The following is a 20,666-nucleotide window of genomic DNA, read 5'->3' on the forward strand; positions in this document are numbered from 1 at the left end:
TAAGTTTCATATTTTACCTCCTCAATTATCCCTATAATTTTCATGCATTTCTATGGCTTTGGTTCTTATAAATTTTTCACCAATAGTATTTTTTAAATATGTAATTTTTATTCTCCCTACTAAAGTTTGAGGAACCTTTTTGCTGTAGAGTAAGAATTATTTTTTGTATAAAATTCATGAATGTATACACAATTTACTCCTCTTTCAGTGTTGTGTTATCTGACGTCACATATTTATATACCATGGTGGGCAGCTTTAAGCCTGTTTGAAATGTGCTATAGCAATTGAGAGGAAGGGTCCAACATTTAAAAGAGGATATCAATGTTATGATCCTAGGTACACAAAATTTGTGGAAATTTGTCTATCAGCCTTTATTGGTTGAGAGTCAGACTCAATTACTGTGATCTTAATTTACAATTAAACCTTCAATTATATGATGTTTGATCTTTCCCTGATACAAAACACAAGTAGATATCTAGGAAAAAATACAATACCCCATCCTTTTTAAAAAATCAGGTTTTATGTTTAACTCAGTAAATAATAGCCTAAAACTTTTACTGGGTTAAAAAAAAAAACTGGATATTATGCTGAGGTGATTTTTTTAGAGGAAAGAATAAAATATATCTCTTTTCCAACTATTATCAGCAATTCCACTGACTGCAGTACCTTTAAGACATGTATCATTCTGATTTATAAATAACTACAAGGAAGAATTGATTGTGAACTGAAAACAAAAATAGGGCAAGTAGTTTATTTAAAAATAAATATGTATATTACAGATATTTCTAACAAATATCTAACTATATCTGTCTAAATTTTATGTATTAGACCAATTAACATATATAGTTTTTCAAGGTAATCATGAGAAATTGGCAAGAAAGCAGATGAAATATTTTCAAATCCATTAAGTTCACACTTACAGACAAGTCTGGCACAGGATTTTCAGCTAAATATTAAGTATTTCATGATAATACCTTAATTTTGGAAATAATAGTCATGTAGGAATCAGGTAGAGAGATGAGAACTAGATAAAACAGTAATAAGTAGCATTATCTAAAATAAGATATGCAAAATTTTCAGAAAGAAGTCTAATTTGAATCTAAGGGATATGCAGACAACTTCCCTCTATATTGCTATTTTCTTTTAAGAAAAAAATTTATCAAGTTCTAAATCATAAGAAATAGATTTTAAATTCATTTCCTATCTCTTCTGTTTTTGAAGTAAAGAATGATGACTATAATGGTAACCAGAAATAGCAAGAGGACTATAATTTCTCTATTTTTTCTTCCGAGCAGCTCCATTTCAATTGATGCTACCGGGATTCTGATATGAATCAATGTTTGCAATATCAATATCACATTCTCAAAATACTATTAAATAAAAGAAAATGAAACTGACTGAAATCAGAGCATAAAATGTACTGATATTATGCTATTAGACTAATTGAGATTATATCATAGTGTGAGAGACTTCCAACCTGGAGATTTAGTCAATGACAGAATGCTCTATAGTCGGTATATGTTCTATAGACAGTCTTGTTTTCTTCTATTCAACTGAACAGGTTCCCAAAAAACCCAACCAATACCAAGTATCAAAGTTTATAATAAATATGCTTTGATTTATAAGATATAGTAAAACAAATAAAATTGGAATATTTTATATTCGGATCTCTCCTTTCTTTAATATTTCTGAAACTTATTTTTCCTTATTTATTATTCCTCCCAGATGTAAATGAGAGCATTCAACTGAGCCACACAGCCAGATAAGAATTCCAAGTGCATAGAATTCTAAGTCTCTTGAGATTAGTGCGGTGGCAAAGAAATTTGGCTATTTCTCTTAAATGAAGCCCTCTGGGCAATAAATGCAGATAGTCCTCACTTTGCACGATACAGTGTTAACCAAATCTGGTGAATATAAGAACTATGTCCTGGTTTTGCATGGCTCTGTGGCAATTCAGTTGCTGTGTAAAGCAAGGCCACAGCTCCTCTGGTTCCAACATGCACTGGTTTCAGTTAACACAGTAGCATGCAAAGTAAGAACTGCCTGCAGTTACTTTTAGATGGTAGATTAGTCTTTATTCCTTTGCCTCCAGCATCCCCAAAACTAGATTGTGAATCCTGAATACATAATGCAGTAGCTATGTATAACCCAATATTAAAATTGGAATCCTTCTCAATTTTAGCTTGGCCCAAAGGCTAAGAACAATGCTCACATCCTCAAGCAAGGAGTTGCACCAGGTCTTGCTAAATACTTGCTAAATACTGTAAAGAAAAGTTCTGCCAGAATTGAAAAGCATCTTCTCTTAATGGGGCATTATTGACATATTGGATAGGAAAAAATATATATCATTTTATATACATTAAGCACATTTAATATGGGATCTATCCTCTTAACAAAATTTTAAGTGCACAATGCAGTACTATTAACTGTAGCTGCAATATTGTACAGCAGGTCTCTAGAACTTACTCATTTTACATAACTGACACTTTATACCTGTTGGTTATCAACTCCTCATTTCCCACTCTCCATAGCCCCTGGAAACCACTACTCTCTGCTTCTATGACTTTGACTGTTTTAGATACTTCATATAAGTGGAATCATGCAGAATTTGTTCTTCTGTGACTGCCTTATTTTACTTAACATAATATCCTCAAGGTTTATCCATCCTGCTGCATTTGGCAGGATTTCCTTCTTTTTAAAGGCTGTATAATATTCCATTGTGTGTATATATGTATGTGTGTATGTCTGTGTGTGTGTGTGTACGCATATCACATTTTCTTTATCCATTCATCCAGGTACATCTTTTGCACATCTCAGCTGCTGTGAATAGTGCCACAGTGACAAAATCTTTTTGAGACTGTGATTTAAATTCTTGTGCATAAATACCCAGAAGTGAGGTTGCTGGATCACATGGTACTTCTATTTTTAATTTTTTGAGGCATCTCTATACTGTTTTTCACACTGGCTGCACCATTTTGCATTCCCACCAACACTGTACAAGGGCTCCAATTTCTCTACATCTTCACCAACATTTGTTATCTTCTGTGTGTATAGTACAGTATCTTTGTTTTTCAGGATGTTTGGCATCTTCAGACATGGGCACCAAAGCCTGTCCCTGTTTCTCACTCCTTAACCCCAAAGCACACCCCCCCACACACACACACAGACACAAACACACACATTTCTGAGGACTAGATGTGGGCTGCACAGGAAGGAGTGCATCTTGAAATGTAGTTGACCCAAAAGGACTACCTAGAAGGATTAAGCAAACTAGCCTGGTGGTGGATGAGTGGAATCCCCAGGGATAAGGAGTGTATTAATTTCCTATTGACCCTTTAACAGATTACTACAAATTTAGTGACTTAAAACAATACAAATTTATTCTCTTACAGTTGTGGAGACTAGAAATCTGAAAATCAAGGTGTTGGCAGGGCTGTGTTCCTTCTGGAGACTTCAGTGGAGAATCCACTTTCTTGCTTTTTCCAGCTTCTAGAGGCCACCTACATTCCTTGGCTCATGGTCCCAACTCTCCATCTTCAAAGAGCACCAGCTTAATTTCTGATTCTACCTTCACATCTTCTTTTTCTGACTCTAACCCTCTTGCCTCCCTCTTAGAAGGACCCTTATGATAACATTGGACCACCCAAGTACTCAGAACAATCTCCCCATCTCAAGATCCTTTAAACGTATCTACAAAGTCCCATTTACCGTGTTAGGTAACATATTTTCAAGTTCTGGGAATTAAGACGTGGACATCTTTGGGGGACCATTATTCAACCTACCACAAGGGGATATTAAAAATGCAAGCCAGAGTAGGGTTGGCCTGAATCACAGGATGTATGAAGATACTTCAGATTCAAAACAAATAACACTTTCTTGACCAGCCCAGCCAGGAGTTTGTTTGCTTGTTTTTGTTTTTGCACCCTAAAATAAAAATGTCAAATATAATTTTAAAAAATTCCATCCACTGACTTTTCATTATATTTATTTTCATATATATTGGGTTGGCCAAAAAGTTTGTTCGGGTTTTTCCTAAGAGCTTACGAAAAACCCGAACAAACTTTTTGGCCAACCCAATATATTGTCTTACATTATCATTCTATGTGTTTTCTTTCCATATAAATTCTAACTCCTTTAGCAGAGATTTATCTAACTATGTTCTGTGGGTTCTCAAAAAATACATTCATTCAAAAAACCCCAAAGCCATGGAAGGAGGCTTGGAGTAGACAGTTGCCTATATGGTGGTAGCAAGGCCTTCTTAAGGTCTCTGCCAAAAAGTAACTCCTTTCAGGTCCCAGTACCTGATATTCTCCCATGATACATTATTTTTCTATTCTAAGTCATTGAAACCTAAGGCTTAATTAAAAGATAACACATTATTAGAATTAGTCACTAAGTGAACCATTTCCACAGATTCTATCCAATCTTAAGCACCTCAAGTGCAAACTCAATGGGAAGAAGTACATTAAGTTACTCATTCTTTCATTGTCCACAATGCATTTGCCAAATGTCTTGCACATAAAATAAGATTACTTCAACAAGTACCTATTGAGGGATAATAGCTCAAAGCGAATTTTAATCAGTCATGGGAAGGAGATGCATCATTTCAGACCAGAGGTAACACCCAGGGAGAGAATTCCATAAAGAAGAAAATTATCAAAAAGGGAAAGGGAAGAAAAGATACACCTCACTTATTTTGCAATATTGTTTATGATATCTTTGGAAACTGTGGTAGGAAGACTCTAAAATGGATCTCAATGATCCCATTTCCTAAATTTCATGTCTTTGTGTAATCCTCTCCCCTTGAGTATGAGCTGGAACTCGTGAAAATGTAGTAAAAGTGATGAGATGTCACTTCTGAGATTAGGTTACAAAAATTGTGATCTCTCTCTCTCTGTCTCTCTCAGTCTCTGTCTCTCTCAACCCTCTGGAGAGGCTGCCACATTACAAGTATTGCTATGGGGAGGTCCATGTGGCAAGAAACTAATGTCTCATGCCAATAAGCAGCCAGGAAATAAAGCCATGTAAGTGAACTCAGAAGCCACTCCTCCCCTACTTGAGATTAAGATGACTGCAGCCCTGGCTGATACTTTGATTGCAGGCTTATGAGAGACTTTGAGTCTGAGGACCCAGGCAAACCACACCAAACCCCTACCCACAGAGACTGTAAGATAATAAATGCTGTTGTTTTAAGTCAGTTGGTTTTGAGTTTTGCACAGCTGTGTAATTGTTTATGCAGGGATAGATAACTAATACAGCAACTAAACAGGAATAGATAACTAATACAGCAACTAAACTCAATATTCACACAGCTCTAATAATATTCACCATATAAGGGCTCATGAATAAAATAAAAATATTTCACAGAATTAAATTCTTTGTACCAATGAATCAATAAAAGAAATAAGCATTTTTCTTGTTCTGGTTTTTATGCATTTGTACAACTCTAATTATATTTCTAAAAGTAAAGGAATGTTGGGGAAAAAACACTAAGTGATCAACCGATTGACTGCATTGTTATTAACAATTCTCAGTATGAATTATAAAAAGTATGCAAAACTCACAATGTATCTTCTTCCATATACATTTCTGTTGTCTTGGCCATTTCTGAATATTTAAGAATTCTTAAATTTCTAAGAAAAATATTTTTTTTGTGGTGACTACTACTAGACTGAATTTTGATACCTTAAAGCCACATGTAACTATCAGGTATGATATGGAACCCTATAAAGAAAAAGCAATTTCTTTTCAATTGTGTACGAATGACTCAGTCAAATTGACACAAAAGAATGTTTAAAAAGCACTGTGATTTTTAGCTGCTGAATATACCATCATGGCAGATGACTCATGCTTTATTTTTAGCCTGAGATATTTTACAACAAAAATTAAAATAATCCTCATTCAATATCTGACCACATAGTAAAAATATGAACATATGCATCCAATTTATTTCTACCTAGTGCTTTAGTAATAAATAAGGCAATTTAAAAGCATCCTTTCAAGGAGGCACTAGAAAGTATATGACATTCTTAAAACTCCATGTAAAGAATTCCCCCCATAGGAGCATTTACAGATGATCTAGCCTCACTCTGCGCACACACACCCACTAGTCAAAAAAATAAAAATATGTTTTCCTTAGAAAACATATCTTTCTGCTCAACTGATCACCACTACACATCAATTGACTTCTGTTTCTTCTAAATGGTTTTTCATTTTATATTCCTCAACCCTAATTTCCTTAGGCAGCTCCCTAACCTCAGTCCTAATTTCCAGTGTTACGTAATTGTTTGAACAAGTAGGCCCCCCCCAAAATGACAAAAGAATTTATCCAGAATTATGCAATCATAAAATCAACATATAAGCTAATTTAATTTCAACATATTGTGGTTTTGTCTTGCAGTTTTGTGTTCGTGTTAATACATGGGGTTGTATAGCTTGCTTAGAAGTATGAGCTTTAGAGCCAGGATACCAAGGTTCGAATCTTGACTTTGACACTGATTAGATATGTAACCTTGGGCTACTTACTTAACATTTCTGTGTTTTACTGTCTCATATATGAAACATATATTAATAGTACCTGTCTCACATGATTGTTGGGCGAGTAAATGATTGCACATGGCAAGTGCAAATAAGGTTTAGCTGGTAGTAGCATAAGTAGCAATAGTAGCAACAACAGTAGTCATTGCAATATTGTTTTGATGTGTTTTGTTTTATGTTGAATCACATACAGGTAGGGGCGGAAAAAAAGCTGGCTTTTCAATTCTTCTACCAGGTATGTGGCCTGCAGGCTCTCCACTCTCATAATCCAATAATAAAGAATGTGGCACCATAATTTCATCAGGAGACATTGTGACTGAATAAAAAGTTTAGGGAAAAAGACTTAAAAAATGCATATTTGCACATTTAAACCTTGCATATTTGCCTTACAAAACCATGAAGTAACCAGGCTTATCTTATGAAGCAGAGACATAAACCAAGGTGAACAGATCTAAGTATTTTTGCAGGTTTAATTGGGACCTATAATTAAGTATGGTCTCTTGAACTCTTCTTGTATACAATGGCTTCAGCAAAACTTTTTGTCTACAATACATATTACTCTATTTTCATTTCTTCAGAATTCATTATTGATCAAGGAATTTCTCAAGCCATATCATGAATTCTTCTCTCAGGAAAGGAATTAAAGATGTTTTTGACAGTGTTTTTGAATATAGGCAAAAAAAAAACTAACCTACTAAAATGGGATCCAATTAGTCCTGACCTATTTGATCTCCTGCTATGTTTTTCTCCACTAGATGAAAAGATACTCTTTCATCCTTAAACCTCATACACTTAAAAGGATATAGAGTTCTACCTTTTGACCTTGATTTTTTTTCTCTTAAGGAACAAGATTTTTTTGCATGTGAAAGAAATTAATTTTAATCTTAAATCTGGGTTTATTATGAATCTAGAATCATATTTTGTTGTTGAAATAAATCACAGATAGACATTACTTAATGAGAGAAGTGGAAGGCTTACATAGAAAATGTAGATTTTCCTCTGAATTTCTAAATTTTATGTAATGAACATGTTTAATTGTGTAATGAATTAAACATAAAAAGGAAGATATCTTCCCCCTCCCTCTCAACTGGGAGGTCTTACTGGAAAGTATACACTCCAAATGAGATAATTTCTCAGTAATGTTTAAGACCTTAAGGCTATTCTGATTCACTAAATGTTATGCTATATGATAAATTATTTAAAACTGATTTACAAAATATAATTATTTATTTTAGTTACAATTCTCTTCCCTTACGACAACTCTCAGCTCAGACTTAGGGAGATACATTCAATTAGTTTGGGGAAGGAAGGGAAAAGAAAAGCAGATAAATTAAATAAGTCACATTTATAACTATGAAGAGTTTTATAGGACACGAGCTGAAAAATCTATACATAACTATATCATACTATTGGATTTAGATTTACATTATTCAGAAGAGGGCAATTTATACTTTTTAGTAATAACATTAACCTAGAAACTGCAAGAGAACATAGGTTCTCTTTAGTAAAATGAAAATCAATCAATAAAAACTTCTAAAATGTTACAAATGCTCTCAATTTCTCTCCCCTTCACTATTCAGCATGTTTCCTTAAGGCCAAAACTTTGTTTTGTTCACCGCTCAATTCCCAGCACCTGGATCAATGCTTACATATGATAGGCACTCAATAAATATGATTGAATGACTGGATGAATATACTATTTCCATTCAAATCAGGGTAGAATGATCAATAAGGAAGTACTGACATTAATTTTTTTAAACAAATATATATATGGGGTATGGAATCTGCAATATAGAATACCATAACCAATGTGATAAGAATAATCCTATTCAGATAAATTTGTTGAGGGACATTTTAAAATAAGCCACATAACATACATTTACATGAATGTCACCATGGGTATCACTATTCCAGGAGAGAAACATGAAGATGACAAAAATACAGACCCCCATATCTTACTCTGAGAGTTTCTGATTTAGTAGACCAAGAGTTGAAAATATTTGTTTCTAAGAAATTAGATTTGTTTATGTAGGATTGTTGTGGATAAAGATTCAGAAGAAGGAAAATGAAGATACAGGACCCTGAGGAAAAAACAGATTTTTTTTTTTTATAATTTGAGGCAAATCCTTTGCGGCAAATTAATTTGCATAACTTTTGGTCATTTCCTGTGCCTGTGGAGGGGTGGTGTGTGGAATGTGTGGTTTAGAGGTGTTATTAATTTAACCTACCTAATCCTTTTCATATATATATGCATACACTTATACACACACACACACACACACAAACACTGTTATGGAAAGAGATTCATTCCTTCTCTTCTTTAAAGTAGTGACTTTGAGTAGACTGGATGCAAGTTATCTATTGCATGTTCCATGACAATACCATGTACTGTAATAAAATATATTTGAGCACAGGAGACTGTATTGCAAATATTGTTAGAGCTAAGATATTTGCTATCTTTGAGTAACTTTGAAAAGCAGAGTTATTTCTTCTAACTCAGAAAAGCCTTTAGATCTGATATTCTACTATCAAAGGATACTCAAAATCAAAACCACAGAAATAAAACATTGTAGGATTCAAGAAATTATAAGAAGTTACTAAAGGTGGTATATAGTATATAAACCTTTATTAATGAGCAAATTTATCCTCAAAGATAAAACTGGACCAATTGACTACTGACTTTTGAATCTGATTTGTTTCAATAGCAGTTTAAAAATGTGATAGGGTTAAGCAGACCTTGCTCTGTTATATATTCTTTTTTAAAAAAATAAATACAATACATAAAATTATTTCAAATTTTTATGATTTTATAATTGTGTAAATGACTTTTTGCAGACATATTTTCTTCTTGATTTAAAGTTTTTTTTCAGTATTTATCATGAATATTTGATGTAACAAAAATTGTGTAGTGGTCAAATTACTTTATTCATATTAGTAATATAAGCTTTTGTCAAGAATATGTAAAGTAAAAATTATGAAATATACCCTAAAACAAAAGTGAGCTTCTACCCTGATTATTAGAGTTAGGTATAGGTTAGTTAAGAGTAATCACAATGAAAGGAAAAACAAATTATTGGATTCTAAGATGGTTCTATAAACATGAAAGTTTGCTTTTAGTGGATTTTATCACCATGCTGATTCTCCATCTTATAATATTAAGCAATATTAATTATTGTCTCTGAATATACATTTCTTAGCCCTAAATCATCCCCCAGGTATCTATCTCTCCTCTTTTTAGTTCATCTTTTAGGTGTAGTATACATTTTTCTCTCTCCATATCTTCACTAATCATTCAATTCCAAACTTGTCTCCGTTTCCACATTTGTACTGAATCTTATCTTGTCAAGGGCACAATGATCTCAATATGCTGCTAAATAAAATTCTTATTAGATATCAGTACTACTATAGCATGGGTAAATCTTTGCTCCTTAAAATCTTAATCCATGAAACTTGTCTTCCTTAAAAATACTGGATTTTCTTTTAGTTCCACTCTTAACCCCATGATCACTCCTTCTCAGATTCCTCATGGATGCTTCTTCGCCTCAGCTCCCCTGAAACTGGTATTCCACAGAATTCTATCCTTGACCCATCTGTCTTCTTGCTCTGTGATTCCCTCAGATGATCTCATTCATTCATAGAGTCATAACCACCAGCAATAATATATACTGATGATTCCTAAATCATTACCTGTCCTGGTGCCTAATGTCACCAAGAAATCTCAAATATAGTATATCCAAACTGAAGTCTTTATCTTTTCAACTGTCCCTCATACCTCAATTCATAATACCAACGTTCATCACCTAGATCAAACTTTGAGAAACCCCTGTATGATTCCCTTCTCTGTCACATTTAATTGATCACTCAGTCCTGCTACTTTTACCTTGTAAGTCAGTCTCAAACTTCTTTGCACATAGAGTAAACTTGAAAGCTGATAAAAAGGCATATCCTACACCTCATCCAAAAGTTTCTGATTCAGAGGATCTGGGAATGAAAATCTGCATTTCTAGTATAGGAAGTTTGTTTTTTTAGGATGGCAAGATCTGAACATGTTTACAGGCTGCATATTGGCTGTGGATAAGGAATCACCAAAGAAGAAAAGAGGGAACTAATAATATTGTTAGGCATGTAGGCACCCCCTTTGTTGTGAAATCAGTCCTCTAACGTTTGGTAATGCACAGTACGTTGAAAGTAGTGGAGGGCTGGGCGATGTATAAAGGTAAAGATCCTATTATTTTTACCCGACCTTGTCTTTTCTTAGCTGTGTAAGTCAGTAAGATGTTCTTTTCTGCTTCTTTTTCAAGTCTTATTGTTCTATTTTATACTGCATTAGAAAAGATTATATTCTTTGTTTAAAACAAGAAGCCCAGGGGCTTCCTTGGTGGCGCAGTGGTTGAGAATCTGCCTGCCAATGTAGCGGACATGGGTTCGAGCCCTGGTCTGGGAAGATCCCACATGCCGCGGAGCAATTAGGCCCGTGAGCCGCAATTACTGAGCCTGCGCGTCTGGAGCCTGTGCTCCGCAACAAGAGAGGCCGCGATAGTGAGAGGCCCGCGCACCGCGAGGAAGAGTGGCCCCCACTTGCTGCAACTAGAGAAAGCCCTCGCACAGAAACGAAGACCCAACACAGCCATTAAAAATAAAATAAATAAACCCAAGGAAAAAAAAAAAGCTGCTTCATAAATAAGAAAACAAAAAAAAACCAAGAAGCCCAAAATGGAGTTGCTTCCGCTAAGCCCCTCACCAAACTGAGCCAATTTACAGTGTTGGCTCTCCCAGAAATGGCATCTTAAACCAGTCAGGAATCGCCAGATCAGCCTTAGTTAAGGAATCTGCCTGATAGACGCCTGCCATCCCTTAAAGGAAAGTAACTTTGCTGTAACCAACGTGCTTTTTTGCCTAGTTTATTTTCCTCGTTCCCGCTCCCTTCTGCCTAAAAAAGTCTTTCATTTTGAACAGCTCCTGGGAGCTCCTTTCCATTTGCTAGAATGGATGCTTCCCGATTGAATCGGCTTTTGCTCATATATAACTCCTAAACTTTTTTAAATGCCTCAGTTTATTTTTTAAGAGCTCTTAGTGTGAGAAGAGGGAACCGCTAGGAGACCCCCGACGGCCGCAGGAGCGACGAGCACCCCGACGTAGTAGTACCTGCTGAGCCCTGGGCCCGAGTCCTTCTCGCCGCCTCAGGAGGTGCTGGGTCGGTCGCTCGAGGAGCCCCCGCGGCTTTTGCCTGAGGAGCTTTCAGGCTGTGTTTGAACTTATCTTTTTCCAGGCTCGCTGCGGAAACCTCGGACTGCGTCCAACTTAGAAACGGACCGAGGTGCGGGTCAGATGTGGGTCCGACTTAGAAACGGGACCGGGTTTGGGGTCGGACCACGGACAAGTTAGGAAAGGGACTGGTTCCGGGTCAGACTGGGCCGGACTGAAGTTGGATTGGGCCCAGCGTGAGGCGTCAGGGGAATAAATTCTGTTTTAAGGCCGAACAAGCGGGTTAACTTTACCCAAGATAACTGTGAATTACAGCGGCCACAGCAAGAACTTTTAACCTGGGTAAGCTTTTCCACTTACGAGGTGCCCTAGAAACAAGGGGGTTCTCGGCCAAGCACTCACTAAAAAAGAGTAGAGGGAAAACTATTTTTCCGCCTCCTCCTGAGCTTCTGGTGGACAGGATGAGACCCGCTGGGACATCCCACTCGCTCCAGAGCCTGCAGAATCCTGGGGAAAACTGGCAGAAGAAAGCAAAGGGTAAGAATTCTTATCAAAGTCAGCGCTCCCAGATTTCTCTCTGTGGTGCCTGGTTGAGAGAGGAAAGTAAAATTTCAGGTTGTCCCTTCCTTCCCAAATTCAGACTGGCAGGCAAAAAGCACTTGTAAGAATTAGATCTTTGACCTGACTTGTGAATTTGCTTTTGGATACCCATTGGTTGTTGATTCTTTCCCAGGGAAAGCTACTGCCTTCTTGATTGTCTCGTTGGCTTGGCAACAGTCAGGTGGGGGGGAGTCCCCCAAATATGGCTGGACAGAAATGTGGGTTGCACTCTGTTTGCGGCTGACTCTTGCAGCTCTCAGGGGAATTGTCTGAGTTTTTTTCTTTTGGTTGTCTTTAGGAGTGGCGCTGGGTCTTGGGAGGGTAGTATCTTTTGACTCTCTTTGGGGGCACCTCTTGCGTCCATGGGGTTGTTCAGTACTGCCAGTGAAGTCCTTGAGTAGGGGCCGAAATGACAAAAAAAAAAAAAAAAGGTAAGGGGGGATGTTCCATCTTTGCCATCTAGCTAATTCTGGACTTGCCTGTATTTAAAATTATTTGGCTCTCTGAGGCTAGCCTCTGAGGCCCACCATTGCCTCATTTGAAAAGCAAAGATAAACCTATGTAACTGTAAAAGTAATTACAAAGATCACAGTGGATATGTAAATGAAAATGTTTTGAAACATTACAGTTGTTCATCAAAGGCAAAGTTGTACTAACTGTATGTCTATCACTTTCAAATTTAAAAAATAAGTTATAATTCCTGTTCTTAGGCTTTTTAAAGATATTTTCTTCTGCCAAATGTAAAATTTGTCATAGCGTGTGAAAAAAAATAATGATGAGCTTATTCTTACAAGGAATAAAGATTCTTATTCTTTATAGGAATACAACATGGAACCTGAAAATTTGCTCCGTCCAAAGTTTTGGGTTTTTTGGGTTTTTTTCACATTCCAAAGCATATGGTATCAGAACATGTATTGCAAAATAGTTTTATATCATTATATAAAAGATTACTAGTGCCACTTCTGGCATTGTGCATTATATTTTAATTTACATTTCAAATGCATACAGTGTTGAGAAATATAAAAAGTAAAGTGATGGCTAAAAATTACCACAGAAATATTTCAGAGGACAATTACCAGTAAAAGCAACAAAGAAGAAAACAAACAAACATGAAATCTAAATAGGTTAGTTGATTATAAAAATTGAGTAAAAAGAAACATTTTGAATGGAAATAAACTTCACTGAGAATGCTCAAAGTACGGACTTCTATATTTTATATACTTTAAAAATCAACAAAATGTCACCTACAAGTGACTCCCAAATTGAGATAAAAAGGTTTAGAAAATAGAGATGGACTATGGAGAAATAGCTATACTCAGTAAGAATTTTGAACAAGTAAAAGTATCCAAGATTTTGAGATTGACAACTTAGACTTTGGAGTCATGTTGCCTCCTCCAGCACTTAGTGGTTAGGTTGCAATTGACTCAGCCACTGTGAATCTCATTTCCCTCAGCTGTGAGATAAAGATCATCAAGGGCCCCCGAACAACATTATCGGGAAGATTAAATGAAAATGTCACAAGTAAAGTGGTTGGGACAGCGCCTGGCACTTAGGCACCATTCAGCAAAGGGCAGCTCTTATGAAGCGTGGGTGTTGTAGCTGCTGCTTATAAGTGTTAGACAGAGACATGGTTCCGTCCTTTTGGGGCTTGGGTCAAACTGATCCATTCGTTTAGAGGGCACCATCTCTGAGGAACCACATGATTCTGGAACTCTGCTCGGACATCCATCCATTTCTGGTGCCTCAGGCAGTAGAATTTAAGCGCAGACTTTGTGTCAGACTACTTGAGTGAACTCCTGGCTCCAAGACTTCGGAAATGCATGATCTTAATTAAGTCACTTAAACTCTTTATTTATCTATACAATGAGGATGAAAATAATAGTTGACTAAATGGGTTATTGTGAAATTTAAATAACATGTTTCACATAAAGCACTTAAAACAGCATATGAAACATAGTGCTCAATAAATAAATATCAATCACTGCCTAATCTACCATTTTCTCCTTCAGTGTGTTGTAAAAATAGTAATGAGGTTATCCACTAAGACTATCTAAATAGAGGCTTATTACTTATGCTTCAGTTCACCACATAACTGTTCTTCTGATAAACCCTGAACTGAACTCTTTTTCTGATTTAAGTTAACCTCAGAAGAGTAAGCTATATATATTCTGGGAAGGTAAAAAGAGTAAAAAAGAAAGTGGCTGAAAGCTTAGATTTACAAGAGTTGAGTAAGGAAAGAGAGAGATAAAGAGAAAGAACAGCAGACTGGTAACTAGAGAAAGTGAGAGAAAACATGGGATGTAAGCAGGAATTTCCTGTCATTCGCTCCTAGCAGCTGGTTGTTGGATAGGAATAAGAAAAGTAGGGCAGCTGGCAAACACCCAGCTCTAGCTTCTCTTTCTGAGACCCTCCCCCACCGCCAATGGCACTGTGACTACTTGTCTAGAGCCACGCTCTAGCCCAGATTTTGCAAGCTGATGCAGCTCTGCACACACACCCCTTCAATATAGAAAGGTGCTGTAGCATGTCCCTGTCTAAATGTATCTTTTCTCTGTCCATTTTCTTTCCCCATTACTATGTTTCTCTCTTGCCATTGACAGCCGCAATTATAACTGTTGTCTCCACTAGTTCCTTCCACTACAAGAATTGCCTATTTCACTCCAGTCTGGCTTCAAATACACCATTCCAGGGAAGCCAGTCTTGTTGACATCACCAAATTATTTAAGTCCATTTTACTATGTGTCAGTAGCATTTCCTGGAGTTGTTCGTATCCTTTTTCAAAACACTGGGATTTATAGATCACAATAAGGATTTTGAGGTTTTATCCAAAGTGCACTAGAAAACCACAAAAAGATTTTTTGGGAGGGAAGCCTCCAGTGACACTGCACTCTCTGGGTTTTGCACCTACTTCTCTAGTGTATCCTCCTCAAACAAAACTCTAAATGCCAGTTGTTATCAACTGAATGTTTGCATCTCCTTCAAATTTACATGTTGAAGCCTAATCCCCATAACGATGATATTAGGAGGTAGAGCTTTTGGGAAGTGCTTAGCTTTAGGAGGGTGCTTAGCTTTAGGTCAGAAGGGTGAAGCTCTCAGGCTGGGATTAGTGCCCTTATAAACACAGGAGGAACACCACAAAGTTCTCACTCTCTCCTCCATTTGAGGACAGAGAGAAAAAGCAGAGGTCTGCAAGTCAGAGAGAGGGCGCTCACCAAGAACCAAATCTGCTGGCACAGTGATCTTGGACTTCCCAGCCTCCAGAACTGTAAGAAATAAATGCTGTTGTTTAAGTCACCCAGTCTATAGTATGTATTATGGCAGCCTGAACTCATACACAGGTGTTCCCCAGGGTTCAGTTTGGAGACCTCCTCCTTCTTTCTCTACACTTTTTCTCCAGGGGTTTTCATCCAGTTCCATACGTTTTCAAGACTATCTAAATGTGTCAGTGAATTCCAAATTTGTACTTTTGGCTCCCCAAATTTCCTTTGAGCTCCAGATTTTTATAACAATATGCTTATCCTACATTTTATTGGGCATCTCACAGATACCTCAAGCTTAAGTTTAAAAATTGTTTTTTATAGCCTCCTAATTGCATTTTTCTTAGTCCTGCCCATCTTTTTTATTTTTATTTATTTATTTTTTTAACATCTTTATTGGAGTATAATTGCTTTACAATGGTGTGTTAGTTTCTGCTTTCTAACAAAGTGAATCAGCCATACATATACATATATCTATATCCCCATATCCCCTCCCTCTTGTGTCTCCCTCCCTCCCCTCTAGGTGGACACAAAGCACCAAGCTGATCTCCCTGTGCCATGCAGCTGCGTCCCACTAGCTATCTGTTTTACATTTGGTAGTGTATATATGTCCATGCCACTCTCTCACTTCGTCCCAGCTTCCCCTTGCCCCTCCCCGTGTCCTCAAGTCCATTCTCTACGTCTGTGTCTTTATTCCTGTCCTGCCTCTAGGTTCTTCAGAACCTTTTTTTTTTTTTAGATTCCATATATACGTGTTAGCATACGGTATTTGTTTTTCTCTTTCTGACTTACTTCACTCTGTATGACAGTCTCTAGGTCCATCCACCTCACTACAAATAACTCAATTTCGTTTCTTTTTATGGCTGAGTAATATTCCATTGTATATATGTGCCACATCTTCTTTATCCATTCATCTGTAGATGGACACTTAGGTTGCTTCCATGTCCTGGCTATTGTAAATAGAGCTGCAGTGAACATTGTGGTACATGACTCTTTTTGAATTATGGTTTTCTCAGGGTATAGGCCCAGTAGTGGGATTGCTGGGTCGTACGGTAGTTCTATTTTTAATTTTTTGAGGAACCTCCAGGCTCTTCTCCATAGTCTGCCCATCTTTTTTTAAAAAAGAAGTTTTAACACCCACAAGTTGCAAAGCAGAAGCACTGTTAGTCATTCTTGATTCTTCACCCTTCCTTAATCCTCCCATACTATCCCTTAAGTCTTCTCCAAATCAATCCAAAATATGTCTTCTTTTCTTTTCCTCACCACTGCTATGACTCTGGCCCAAGTCACCATCTTCTATCCTAGGAACTCCTACAATGTGCCTCTTATTCTTATTCTATTTGCCCTCTTGCCCTCCTCCACTTGCTTCTGCAGAGTCATCTGTTAAAATATGAATGATGCCCTCATTACTCAAAATCTTTTAAGTAAAACCCAATTCTGCTGTTGCCTACAGATCTCAGCTTAATCCTGTGTCTTGCCTACCCATCCACCTTCATTTCATGCCACTGGGTCCTAGGTGCAGTGGCCATCTCTTAAATCCCAGCAGGGACCATGCTCTGTCTTATTCATGCTGTTCCCTCTCCTGTGAATGCTGTTTCTGCTGATCTTCATATAGCGATTCTTTATTAATCCTTCAAATCCCAGTTTAAATGTTCCCTGCTCATGGAGGCCCTACCCACTTCATCTATGCGGATTCCCTTTGTTATTCTTTCTCAACCATTTGTTCCTCATTGAATTAAGAGTATTTTATATGTATTGTTGCTTATATATTTTCTATCTTTATTTCTCATTACACTGTAAAATACAAAAGGGCAGGATCTTGTTTCTTGTATTCATTAATGCATGCTCAGTATCCAGCACATTTGCTGGATTCCTAGCACTCAATATGCTGAATGAATGAACTCAAGTATGAAATAGGCATTCAACATGCACTTAAATAGAGTTTATTATAAATTACACCATATAAATATGTTTAACTATATTACTATTTAGTAACGCTTACATATTACACATAATTGTTATGCAGAAATATTTTGAGTTCACCAACAAGTTTTTATTGAACCCAGTACCTACTTTATGCCCAGAATACTGTGTGGTATTATGGGGAGAGTTGATTAAAAATAAAGATAATCATTACTCTTAAAAAAAGGTTACAATCTAGAGGAGCTAATGTTTAAATACACAAAAAACATGGAAAGGATGTATAAAACGACTTCATGACGTGAAAAATAGCTGTAAAATATTTAATGAAACTTAATGATAATGAGGATCTCTTTGATGAAGAGTCATGGCCCTCCAAAAAGTGAGCACCTATGAGATGAGATAAAATAAATTACAATAACAGGTCCCACTAAAGTTGCAGAATCATATTACATATATGTGTGCACATGCAAAGTTCATGTGCCTTGGGAATTTTTAATACCTGCAGATAATTTATAAGAAGAATTCAGAATTGTAGTTTATCTAAAAAAAGTCAAAGTACATAATACTTTGGGGTAGCAAAATTTAATATATAAACAATAGTGACCTACCTTGTGTTTATCCTCTGACTGGTGTCAGACTGGCAAAAATGAATAATGTATAGTACCTACTCACAGTGTGTCCATAGTACGGTTGGAGGGAGAGGGAAGTAAAATAATCATATAAAAGCCAAATCAATTTACAGTTCAACAGGTGGTATAGAAAATACATACACACAAAGATGCTATGGAAGCCCCATGATTGAGGAGTCAACTAATTTGCTTGTGGGAGTCGAAGGTGGATTTACACAGGGTGTGTCATTTGAGCCAAGCCTTGAATATAAGTAGAGTTTTGACTGCTCATGAAATGTGAGAAGCTTATTCCAGATAGAAGGAATGACTTGTTCAAAGTCATAGGCCTGAGAGGAAACGAGGTGTCTGTGGACTATAGAATGCAAAGCAGTCTCAGTGAATTAATACAATAGGTTCTTGGAGCATACAAGACTTTTTCTACCCAGGCCAAAACATTCTACTAAAAGGAAAAATGCAAAAACGCAAGCCAATTATGGTGATACAGCTGGTTATTTTGTCATGATGCAAAACTGCCTAATCAGTCCTTTAACTTCTTTCTGCTGTGTTAACCATCTTTGTTAAACAAAAAATAGTTTATCTTTTGGAGAAACTTTAGGGACTCTTAAATCACAGATCAATGCATGTTCTAAAGCTTTACTGCCCAATTTGGAGCTGCAAGCCACAGGTGGCCACAGAGCACTGGAAACGTGGCTGTTACCACATGTTGAAATGATAATATTTTGGATACACTGGTTTAAATAAAACACATTATTAATATTATTTCACCTACAGGCATACCTCGGAGATATTGCTGGTTTGGTTCCAGACCACTGCAATAAAGCAAATATCACAATAAAGCGAGTCATACAGATATTTTGGTTTCCCAGTACATGTAAAAGTTAAGTTTACACTGAACTGTAGTCTATTAAGTGTGCAATAGCATTATGTCTAAAAAACAATGTACATACCTTAATTTAAAAATACTGTGTTGCTAAAAAATGCTAACCATCATCTGAGCCTGCAGGGAGTCTTAGTCTTTTTGCTATAGTAATATCAAAGATCACTGATCACGAATCACCACAACAAATATAATAATGATGAAAAAGTTAGAAATTTTGTGAGAATTACCAAAATGTGACACAGAGTCACAAAGTGAGCAAATGCTGTTGGAAATGGCACCGATAGGCTTGCTTGAGGTAGGGTTGCCACAAACCTTAAATTTGTAAAAAAACACAATATCTGCAAAGCACAAAAAACAAAGTGCAATAAAATGAGGTATGCCTGTATCTATTTTTCCTGTTTTTAAATGACTTCTAGAAAATTTTAAACTACATGTGCAGCTATTTCTATTAAAGAGTACTGTTCTAAAAGGTTTATAAAACAAATTAATACTATTCTCTAGGAATGGACAACACCAATTTAGAAGATTAGGGATTATTCAACACTGAGCCCATAAAATCCTCTCTAAAATTTATGTGATTAAAATGAAAACCATAAAAGTTTAGCATTGTATGATGCATAAGTATTCTCTTATACATGTGGGAAAGCATTGAGCATTTTTTAAAAATGTGGTTTCACCTAGAGAAGCTGTATTTTATAATTTTAATTAAACCTGGAAAGCTTCTACAGTATTGTGTTGCCTTAGTGGAGAATTTCATGACCACCTTTATTTTTTAAATGAGGCTATTTATTGTGTTACTTTTGTTATTTCCACAATCTTAGAAAATTAACATACAAAAATACTTTTCTGATCCACGTGTGATACCCTTCCTTTGACTCTGTTCATTTTTAATAGCACTTTGTATGTATTAAAGCTAAAGATAAAATTAAAATGAAATCAGGTAGAAATGTATAGCAATTATTTTTATTGTGATTAGTTTTTTTAATTTTGAGAAATATAAAAGTAAAGAAGATGACAACATAATTTAGAATCAAATTGAAAATGGCTTAAAATGGTCAATATTTATTGGTCAAAGCTAGAGATTTTGGGACCCATCTACCAATTACTATGAAATTAAGGAAATGCATTTAGAAATTATTTGCAAGTCAATAAACCTCAAATAAAAAGTTTTCTGAGGTTATTTTGGTAAAATTATTACTTGTACAAAAATTACAACTAATATTTATTTAGCTGAGTTAACATGAAGCAATAGTGACATTCAATAACATTAAACTAATTACATAGAGCCACTAATTTCTGCGAAGTGCCTTAAAATAAAATGGATTGTTACTATCTACTGTGTTTAGGGAATTTCTGCTAATATAAGAGACTCAGTTTATAGGCTACTTGGAATGATTGGGAATAACACAGCTGTTAAAATGCATGAGATTACACTGTAACAGCATCTTTTACCTAATAACAAATCAGGCCAGAAATACTAGTAAACATAATCACTGGGCCCTTAATGGAAGATTTCTGCTAATTTTGAAAGCTTTACAATCAGCTGTGATTCAATGAACCTGATTCCCTGTTAAACTGTTAGGGAAGGCAAAACAGTGTTGTCTTAGGAAGGCAATGCTAAAGATTCTATGTGAA

The 20,666-nt window shown here is 36.1% G+C and overlaps 1 protein-coding gene and 1 long non-coding RNA gene across 2 annotated transcripts in view; one reads left to right on the plus strand and one right to left on the minus strand.

Moving 5' to 3' along the window:
* The window catches only part of PPFIA2 (PTPRF interacting protein alpha 2), a 405,353-nt gene extending 393,587 nt beyond the window's left edge, over window positions 1-11,766 (minus strand). Inside the window, exon 1 of the mRNA XM_059936601.1 lies at window positions 11,683-11,766. The gene's annotated coding sequence lies outside the window, so the exon portion shown is untranslated. The remainder of the gene's footprint in view (window positions 1-11,682) is intronic.
* Window positions 11,767-12,049: 283 nt separating this feature from the next.
* Window positions 12,050-20,666, plus strand: part of LOC132373439 (uncharacterized) — a 357,254-nt gene continuing 348,637 nt past the window's right edge. Inside the window, exon 1 of the long non-coding RNA XR_009505421.1 lies at window positions 12,050-12,279. This is a non-coding gene — a long non-coding RNA (uncharacterized LOC132373439). The remainder of the gene's footprint in view (window positions 12,280-20,666) is intronic.

Source organism: Balaenoptera ricei, chromosome 10 (assembly GCF_028023285.1).
Source record: "Balaenoptera ricei isolate mBalRic1 chromosome 10, mBalRic1.hap2, whole genome shotgun sequence".
Lineage (NCBI taxonomy): Eukaryota > Metazoa > Chordata > Mammalia > Artiodactyla > Balaenopteridae > Balaenoptera > Balaenoptera ricei.